Source organism: Manihot esculenta, chromosome 6 (assembly GCF_001659605.2).
Source record: "Manihot esculenta cultivar AM560-2 chromosome 6, M.esculenta_v8, whole genome shotgun sequence".
In the NCBI taxonomy this organism is placed as follows: Eukaryota; Viridiplantae; Streptophyta; class Magnoliopsida; order Malpighiales; family Euphorbiaceae; genus Manihot; species Manihot esculenta.
This window is the reverse complement of record NC_035166.2, coordinates 1,579,147-1,589,864: the sequence shown is the minus strand read 5'-3', so window position 1 is coordinate 1,589,864 and position 10,718 is coordinate 1,579,147. Positions and strand designations below refer to the sequence as shown.

Sequence of the window (10,718 nt, the reverse complement as noted above, 5' to 3'; positions counted from 1 at the left end):
TCAAATTTTACTAACAAAATAAAATTGAATTTATTTAACTTTAATTTTTATATCCGTCACTGCGAAAATATGTTTTAGGAGGCAATAGCTATTAAGAATTACACAAAATTACTATTCAATCTTTATAATATAAAAAAAAAAATTTTAATTAATTTTTTAATTTTAAAAAATTTATTTATTATTTTTTATTAATTTTAATCATTAAATATTTTATTATTTAATTTTTATAATATAGTTTTAATAAACTAATTAATTGATTTTTTATATTTCTAAAAAGTCTAAATTTTTTAAAAATTAAGACGAGAGGTAAAATTTAGAGTTCCTTTTATTAGTTAGCCACTGCAAAATAGAAATCTTCTCGACCGTTAAGTGACGGTTAAATTATACTATTTATCTCTCAACTTTAAAGATAATTTTATTTTGAAAAAATTTTTAATTTTAATTTCGTTTTAACAAAATTCACTCTTCCATTGTAATAGTAGGTTTCAAGGTAAAGACAATGAAATTACTCCTCTTTCTTTTTATTTTCTCTATCTTATTTATATAATTAAATTAATAAAATATTATATTACATTATATTTACCTAAAAAATTAATTTTTATTTTTATTTTCAAATTATTAAGATTCACGAAATATTGTAAATGTTCTTAATATTTTAAATAAAATTATTAAAATATTACGTAAATAAATAAATATTATAAAAGTAAGAGAAATAAAAGAAAAATACAAGTAAAGAGAATAAAAAGGTAATTTAGGGTGCGTTGGCTAATGCCGTTAAATATCTGTTTTTTATTTTTTAAAAACTAAAAATAATTTTTAATTTTTGTTAATTATTTCTTAAAATCTGTTTTCATAAAAATACATTTATAAGTTTTTATATAAAAATAAATAATAAAATATATATTTTTTTTAAAATATAACATTTAAAAATAAAATAAGAATACAAATAATTTTATAAAGATTGTACATAAAAATAATAATAAATTACTTTTATAAAGTAAATAAATTATTAATAGATCTCTCTAATATAAAAAATTTTTTTAATTAATTTTTTAATTTTAAAAAATATATTAAAATATTTTTAAAATTTTAATAAATTTATTAATCACACTATTATTTTTAACCGTTAAATATTATAAAAATAAAAATTATTATTTATTCTCTATAATATATAAAATCACAGTAATTAGTCAATTAAATTTTTAAAAAAAATTAAAATATTCTTGAATTTTTTATAAAATATATTGATTAATATCTCCATTTATTAAATATTAAAAAATTTAAAATATTTTCAATAAAAAAATTAATTAGTAAATATATTATAAAATTATATATATATTTTTAATAAAAACGTAAACTTTATTAAATTTCAAGAACGATCAACTCAGAAATACAATCAGGAGATGAGAAAAAGACCTCAACCAGGTTCGGAATACTATGACTAGCTCGAATGAGCGCATGAGTTATTCTATTAGCAGACCTACGAATAAAATTAATAGAAATAAAAATCATTTTCCAGATAAGAGATTTACAATGAAAAACAAGACTACCAAATGATGATAAATCTTAATAATTAGGATCAGTTATACCTTGAACCAAAAGTTGAGCGTCTGACTCCATAATAACTGAGAACCAACCACCATCCTTGAACCAGCTTAAAACTTCTCTAAAAACTATGGTCTCAGCCGTAGAAATATCAAAATTACCAAGAATTTGTTGTTGACGTGCTGTAATAAACTCACCATTCCCTCCCCTTAAGACACAACCCACTCCTATAGCCTGATGGAATAATGCAGTATCAACATTTAGTTTAAAACTTCCAATAGGTAGCTTTTTCCATTGGACGCAAACCGGAACATTAACAACCAACTCCCTACAACTTTTAGCCGCCTTCCAATCTTGAAGAAGAGATTTTGCACGCCTAATCACAACATGAGGTGGACACCTTTTCTACTTTCATACCACAACGTTTCTATTTTCCCATAAAGCCTAAATTACCATAACATGTGTAAAGTAGAAACAGAAACTGAATTGCATATCTGAACAAACCAATCACTAAACGACTGCATGTGGGGGAAGAGCCAACCAGATTCAGTCATCATCCAACAATCACGGGCAAAAGGACAAGTAACCAGAGCATCTATTATCGTTTCACTTTGACTATAGCAAACAGGACAAGACTCACTGACTTGGACATTCCTACGAATTAAATTAACCAAGCATGGAATAGCATTAAGGCAAGCCCACCATACCAGATTCAAAACCTTCGGTGGAGCCCGAATATGCCAGAGTTTTTTCCACATTAATCTAACCGCAACTGAGCAACTCAAATGAGTAGTCTATGTCAAGAATCTATAAGCACTTCGAATCGAGTAGAATCCACGTTTCTCAAATTTCCATACTCAATTATCTGCTTGTCCAGTGATGCTCAAAGGGATAGACAATATATTATGAGCATCAACCTGATTAAATATAGACAGAACCAAATCCATTTTCCAGCATCCCTGTTGAATGAGATCAAAAATCAAAAATACATCACAATCTGTCTGTTGAGGAATAGAAACTTTACCATTCAAATTTAATGGCACCCATGGATCCTCCCAAATCGAAATGCTTCTACCATGTCCAACTCTTTTGAGAGAACCTGATGCAATCATCTTCTTACTCTCTAACAAACTTCTCCACAAGTAGCTTGGATTACTCCCAATCTTCGAATCTAAAAAAGAGCCAAACAAAAAATACTTGGCCTTGAGAGTTCTTGCCACCAGTGAATTATCTCTAGTGAAAATTGCCCATGCGTGCTTCCCTAACATAGATAAATTAAACTCATGCAATTTTTTAAATCCCAACCCACTATCAAACTTCGATTTCGCCATCCGTTCTCAGCTTACCCAATGCATACCTCATTCATGAGTATAACGACCCGGAATCCGGACCGCTACCAGCGCTAGGATCCATATCGGCATAAGGCCGCCGGGATCCGTAGCAAGCCTAACATACAACCTGTACACCTGTTTAATCCCATACATGATCAATACATACATAAAAATTTTGAACTTTTATTTTCATTCATTCACCAAACTCAACCTGTGCATGCACTATTCATAAATATAATCATAAACATTAACCCCTCCTTGGAGTTCTCATCAATGCTCCATTGGGGTGACATAATATGTATTAGGTTTGGTTTACATAAGCATCATTAAAATCATGTACTCAAAGGGATTAACAACATACTAGGGTCAAGCACAATTCTATCCTCAATAACATCATTATATTACATAACTGATTAATACTATTCATTACATGACTATACTAAACATTACATTTCAACATTTATCATGTCCACCACTAGCTATTACATAACCAAGACTTTATTCTAGCTGACCTCCTGATCTACCCTGTACCTGCAAATCTGGGGGTTAAGGGAGAGGGGTGAGCTAAAAAGCCCAGTGAGCAGAATAATAAAACATTATATTAAAAGTTCATGCTTTCATGAAATGCATCACATCACAACAAATCACATCAAGGATGAATTTGTCACCAATAGCCCTCTACATTTCCATTAGTGCCAGAACGTAGAATGGGTCCTGGTCTTTCTCTTACATAACATAACATAACATTCCAAGATGCCAGGGACGTAGAATGGGTCTTCCTGGACTTTCTCTTACATAGTGCCAGAGACGTAGAATGGGTCTTTCTGGACTTCCATACCGTATCATCATCATATCATGACATAACATACGAGGGCTAATGGATCACTCAACATTCATCCACATCAACAACATAATATGCAATGCAACATATTCGTGAATATTAATGCAAACATCCTAACATATCACATGGTATCCATAATGCGTGAATCATGCTAAAATATTCATTATTTACTTTAAAACATAAAGAGTTATTCCACTCACCTCTGGCTAGCTCTGACCAGACACTGGAGCAGCTGACTCACTGCTGGGGTCATCGGTTCCTCGGGTCCGAACCTACACAGGTGGACTCAAATGAGGGACTAAACATACAAGACCATGACTCTAAAATACTCCCCAAAAACCCCCTAAAACACCTCAAAACAATCATAGAAAACATGCAAAGGAGGGCTGCACAGGGCACTTTCGGTGGCAGGTTCGGCGGCCGAAAGGCCCTCCAGAGCCAAAAGTCATGCACCTTTGGCGACACTTTCGGCAGCCGAAGGTTCCCTCCAGAGACGAAACTCATCCATGTTCGGCGGCACCTTCGGAGGCCGAAACTCCCTTCCAGAGCCGAAAGTCCACTTTCGGGGGCAGGGTTCGGCAGCCAAAAGTTGGCCTCCACAGGCAGGTTCGGCGGCCGAAAGTCCCTTCGGCTGCCGAACCTGAGTTCTTCCAAAGGCAGAACTCAGCCTCCACACATGCACAAATGCCTCCCAAACTTCACAACTCAACCAAAACATGCATAAACACATGCAATAGCTCCTAGGGCTTCAAACTATCCTAAACCCCAACTACAACACATCAAACATACATATTCAACATACATTACTCAAAAACTCAACATAAAAACTCATAAACTCAAAATAACCTAAACATGCACTTCTACCCCACAGATCTTCATAAAACTTGTTTAAAACATATAAGGGAGGTCGGATCTAAGCTTACCTCTTGGAGATCGAGAGGACAGACGATCCTAGCTTGGAGATGGGGAGAAATCACCTTTTTGGGTCTCCAAGTTCCAAACTTGCTCTTTTGTTCAAATATCTTCAAAACAAAGGTGAAAACTCGTAAAAATCGTGAAAACTCGTAAAAATCATGAAAACTCGAAGGAAGAAGCTCAAAAACAACAAGGGACGGCGGAGAGCTCACCTTGGCCGAAAATGGGGAGAAAAGTTCACCCGTTTCGGATAAGGGACCCCTTTATAGGTGGCTGGCCAGGCCACTTTCGGGGGCGTAACGTGCCTCCGTATGCATACCATGTTCGGGCGGCCGAACCTGGACTTCCCTCACTTATGCCTTCGGAGGCCTAAAGTACTCCCGAAGCGCATGCACGTTCGGCGGCCGAACCTGAATCTTCCTCCAAGGCTATTTTCATTCAAAACTTAATTTCTTTCTTGCTTAAAACCATAAAATACATTAAAACATTTTATAAAAATATGATTTTACCCTTCTAGAGGTTTTCGACATCCGAGATTCCACCGGACGGTAGGAATTCCGATACCGGAGTCTAGCCGGGTATTACAATGAGAGCTCCCTCTCCCCTACCAAAATCAAGCCATAAGTCGCTGCAATTCATAACAAATTGTTTGCGGCACCAAAAATAAATTCATAGCATATGTTGGAAGTGCCTGGAGAATAGTCTTCCCCGCCCTAGATAGACATCTCTGCTTCCAATAGTTGAGTTTCTGCCACATTCTATCCTTCATAAATCGAAATACCTCACACTTATTAATCCCTATTCGCTTCGGCAAACCCAAATATGCCTCCCAAGTCTTTTTGTTTCATCACCCCCAATATAGAACACACGTCCTGTCACACATCAAGAGGTGTATTATGTGAGAAGCACAAAGAAGACTTGGAATAATTAATTAATTGTCCCGACGCCTCAGCATACCCATCCATAATCTCCTTCACCACACGTGCCTCTCTGCCACTTGCTTGGAAAGTAACTAAACTGTCATCTGAAAAAAATAAATGTGAAATAATAGGAGCTCTTCTCGTAATAGACCATCCTGTAATCAAACCCTGATTTACCTTAGCTGAAATCATACGAGACAAACTGTAATACTCGGTTAGACTCTGGTATCGGAATTCCTACCGTCCGGTGGAATCTCGAATGTCAGAGACCTCTAGAAGGGTAAAATCATGTTTTCATAAAATGTTTTAATGTATTTTATAGTTTTAAGTAAGAAAGAAATGAGTTTTTCCATAAAAATAACCTTGGAGGAAGATTCAGGTTCGGCCACCGAACCTCAAGTTCGGCTGCCGAACATGCATGCGCTTCGGGAGTGCTTTAGGCCCCCGAAGGCATAAGTGAGGGAAGTCCAGGTTCGGCCGCCGAACATGGCATGCATGCGGAGGCACGTTAGGCCCCCGAAAGTGGCCTGGCCAGCCACCTATAAAGGGATCCCTTGTCCGAAACGGACGAGCTTTTCTCCCCATTTTCGGCCAAGGTGAGCTCTCCGCCATCCCTTGTTGATTTTGAGCTTCTTCCTTCGAGTTTTCATGATTTCTTATGAGTTTTGACTTGGTTTGAAGATTTTTGAGCAAAAAAGCAAGTTTTGGAGCTTGGAGACCAAAGGAGCGAGATCTCTCCCATCTCCGAGTTAGATCGCCTCTCCTTTCGATCTTCAAGAGGTAAGAGTAGATCTTTAGCTCATTTTATGTTTTAATCAAGTTCTATGAAGATTTATGGGGTAGAAATGCATGTTTAGGTTATTTTTGAGTTTATGGGTTTATGTTGAATTTTTGGGCAATGTATGATGTTTATGTATGTTTTGATGCCTTATACAATCGACAGCTACAAAGTCATCCTAACCCAAATGAGTCTTTATTTTAGAAATTTTAGAAGACAAACAAAAAGTTACTATTAAAAAAATAAAAGTTGGTCTCCTATCTCTCACATAGAATTCCAACAATTGCAGTGCCCGTGGATTGCCCAACCCACGGCAGTTCCAACTAAGCGTACTCATTTTCTCTAGCGGGTCTGATTAACTAGACCGGTCGATGAAGTTTTCCTTGGATCATTAGACATGCTTGTTGAAGAAGCAAAATCTTGGGCCCCACTTAGTTGATCCTGACCCAAACACTTTCTTTTAGTCTCTAAAACCACAAGTCCATCATTCCCAACAACCTGCACCCCATCAGCATTTAGGACATGCACCCCCTCTTCATCCACTGTACCCGTCACATTATTCCTAATATCAGGCTCTTGATTTTTAAGTAAAGGATTAAAAAATCCACCAATCTCTCTGTGATTCCAGTTGCCATTATCCCCATCATTGGTACTTTATCCATGTGAATTCCTCAGCCAACGTGCACCAATGCTATTTGCATTTCGCCTAGATTGAGCACGTAACTCAGGGCCAAAAGATCGAACTGCTTGTCCGGGAGGAAAATTAATTAGGCAAGAGCATAACCTTTCAGTATGTTCAATCAGCCAACAAATAAAGCAAAAGTTTGGGAGTCTCTCATATTTGAAATGAACCGTAAATCAGTCCCCTATCGATGCTTTCAACCGAAAGTCCTTTTTCAAAGCATTTCTAATATCAAATCTGATGCGAACTCTCACATAAGAATCCCACTTCCAAGAAAAATTGTTGAGGTCAATTAGGACAACTTTTCTCACCTTGCTAGCCACATCCCGCACAATCCTCTCTGATTTAAAGCCAGGCTCAAGATTATGAATCTGGAGCCACAACAGAATAGAAAACAAAGGAACATCCATTGGACTCCGTTGCCCATCCATGCGTTCCAATAAGAGTGGTTGATTATCAAATGTCCATGGACACATCTCTAAAACTCGGTGCACATCAACTTCATAAAAGAGACAAAATATGTAAATACCTCCATTGAGTTCCACCACCTGCATACCCATAATCGGACGCCACAAAGCCGCCATCATCTGAGACATAGCCTTATAATTAATCGTTCGATCAATTACAAAACGATCAACAAAACAAAGACTATAATTCTTCCCCTCAATTAACTCATCCTCTTCATAAACAAAGCCTTCCTCCTCCTCCTCTCTATGCGCACCATCCCCTCCTTCTTCAAATAGGTTCATCATCTCCTCAGAGACAATATCATCATCTATGCGAGCGCTCATGGCGAACAATGCTGGAAAAAAGCCAAGAAAACGGCTAAAAAAAACCTAGAAAGAATAAGGATAAAAAAAATTTTCAAAGCGAGAAAACAAAAAGACAAACTGTTTTTCCTTCTATAAAATTATATATAAAAGATAATAAATCAATCCTCATAGTAAGAAATACAGCTACGATTCTTTTACTCATGTATAATTTAATTTCCATATTTTCATACATTCAAATAATTAATACTTATAGTTTGAATAAATATATAATATATTTATTTATATATATAACAAATTATATATTCCTTATATAAAGAATACAACAACTAATATGTATTTCTTATTATAGGAATTAATTTATTATTTTTTAAACTATAATGACTAATATATAAATTTTATTAAATTATAGTAATTAAATCATTGTTTATTTAAAATTTTTAAGTGGAATTTATTTATAATATTAAAGAGTTGGAGGCGTGAAGCCAAAGAACAGGGACCGCGACATAAATAAAATAAAGTCTGTGGGCTTATTTGAAAAAGAAAGAAAATATTGACAAATGAAAACGGGAATTGAACCCGACGTGAATCGAACACGCAACCTTCTGATCTGGAGTCAGACGCGCTACCATTGCGCCACGGATCCACCTGTTTCTAATTCTTCATTAGATAATTTTACAATAAACTAAAGAGTCTATAAAATAAATATATTTTAAAAAAATAAATAGATAAAAATTTTATACATGAATAATATTTGACGATTAAATAATTATTTATTTTAAATTTTAATTAATGAAAATATATTCAGAAAATAAAAAAAATCTAAAAGAATTAAAATTTAAGAATTTTATTTTATTTTTCTTTTCTATTACTGCTTTTTCATCAAATTTTATTGGTATGGTTATTTTTAGTCTATAAGGAGTCTTGAAGGTTAGATTCAAAAAAAAAAAGAGCCTTGAAGGTTCACTGGTTATTTATTTTACTTTCATAAATTTATTAACTTTTCAATTATATATATTTTAAATATATTAATTTTTATTAAATATTAAAATATATTTTAAATATTCATTTAAAAAATAATATTTAATGAGAAATTATTTTCAAAATGAGATAAAATTAAATAAAATTATAATAATCTATTTATATATTATTATAATGTAAAAAAGTAAGTGGATAATAATTTTAAGATAATAAAAAAATGAATAAAAAAAATTTTCCTCTCTTTTTCTAAATACAAGAGAGGAAAATAAAAAATAAAAAATAAAAAATAAAAATATTTAAACTTTTTTTCTATTTTCCTTTCTTTCTCCTATAAAATATCCAAACAAACTATTAATAATAACTTAAGAGTAAATTTAGATAAAAAATGAAATTTGATATTTTTTTTATTATCAAATAGTAAAATATTTTAATGTATTTTTCAAAATTAAAAATTTAATTAATGAATTTCAGAGATTAAATAATAAAATTTTCTTATGATATTAAAATAAAAAATATATTTTATAAATTAATTGAATGAATATATATTTTGAAAATAAATTTAATAGATGAAAATAAATTTTTAAAATTATTAATGATAATTTAGTAAAAGTTATAAAGAAAAATAATAATTTAATAAAATTTACAATAAGAAATCAATATTTTGTAACTTTTGATTTTTGATTTTTTAATTTAAAAAGCATTGTCTAATAAGTAGTAAAAATAAAAATATATTATGCGACCTATTAAATTTTTTAAATTATAATTATATAAAATTATAGTATAATTTATAATTTTTTTTATTATTTAAATTTATTACGTCAAAAATAATTGATACTCTTCCTTTCATAATTTTTATTATTTTAAAATTATTATCTACTCTTTTTTATAGTATAATAATATATAAATAAATTATTATAATTTTATTTTATTTTCAAAATAATTTCTCATTAAATATTATTTTTAAATGAATATTTAAAATATATTTTAATATCCGTTTCAAAAAAAAATATTTTAATATTTAATAAAAATTAATATATTTAAAATATATATAATTAAAAAGTTAATAAATTTACGAAAGTAAAATAAATAACCAGTGAACCTTCAAGACTCCTTATAGACTAGAAATAACTATACCAATAAAATTTGATGAAACAGCAGTAATAAAAAAGAAAAAATAAAATAAAATCCTTAAATTTTAATTCTATTAGATATTTTTTATTTTCTGAATATATTTTCATTAATGAAAATTTAAAATAAATAATTATTTAATCGTCAAATATTATTAATGTATAAAATTTTTATCTATTTATTTTTTTAAAATATATTTATTTTATATACACTTCAGTTTATTCTGAAATTATCTAATGAAGAATTAGAAACAGGTGGATCCGTGGCGCAATGGTAGCGCGTCTGACTCCAGATCAGAAGGTTGCGTGTTCGATTCACGTCGGGTTCAATTCCCTCTTTTTATTTTTCATATTTTCTTTCTTTTTTCAAATAAGCTCACAGACTTTATATTATTTATGTCGCGGTCCCTGTTCTTTGGCTTCACGCCTCCAACTCTTTAATATTATAAATAAATTCCACTTAAAAATTTTAAATAAACAATGATTTAATTACTATAATTTAATAAAATTTACATATTAGTCATTACAGTTTAAAAAATAATAAATTAATTCCTACATTAAGAAATACATATTAGTTGTTGTATTCTTTATATAAGGAATATATATTTTGTTATATATATAAATAAATATATTATTTATATATTTATTTAAATTATTATTTTTTTTTTATAATATAGAGATTAGATTATAATTATAATTAAAATTAAAATACTTTTAAAATGTATAAAAAAATAAAATAAAATTCATTAAAAAGCTGCAATAGACTAAATCAAATTAAAACGAACTTGATCGATTCGATTCAAATTAATTTTTATTTAAAATTAATTT

General features: G+C 31.1%; 2 non-coding genes across 2 annotated transcripts; one reads left to right on the top strand and one right to left on the bottom strand.

The window, feature by feature from the left end:
* Positions 1 to 8,356: 8,356 nt before the first annotated feature.
* Positions 8,357 to 8,428, bottom strand: TRNAW-CCA. Its single transcript has one exon. It is a non-coding gene; the product is annotated as a tRNA-Trp (tRNA).
* Positions 8,429 to 10,147: 1,719 nt separating this feature from the next.
* On the top strand, positions 10,148 to 10,219 carry TRNAW-CCA. Its single transcript has one exon. It is a non-coding gene; the product is annotated as a tRNA-Trp (tRNA).
* Positions 10,220 to 10,718: the final 499 nt, after the last annotated feature.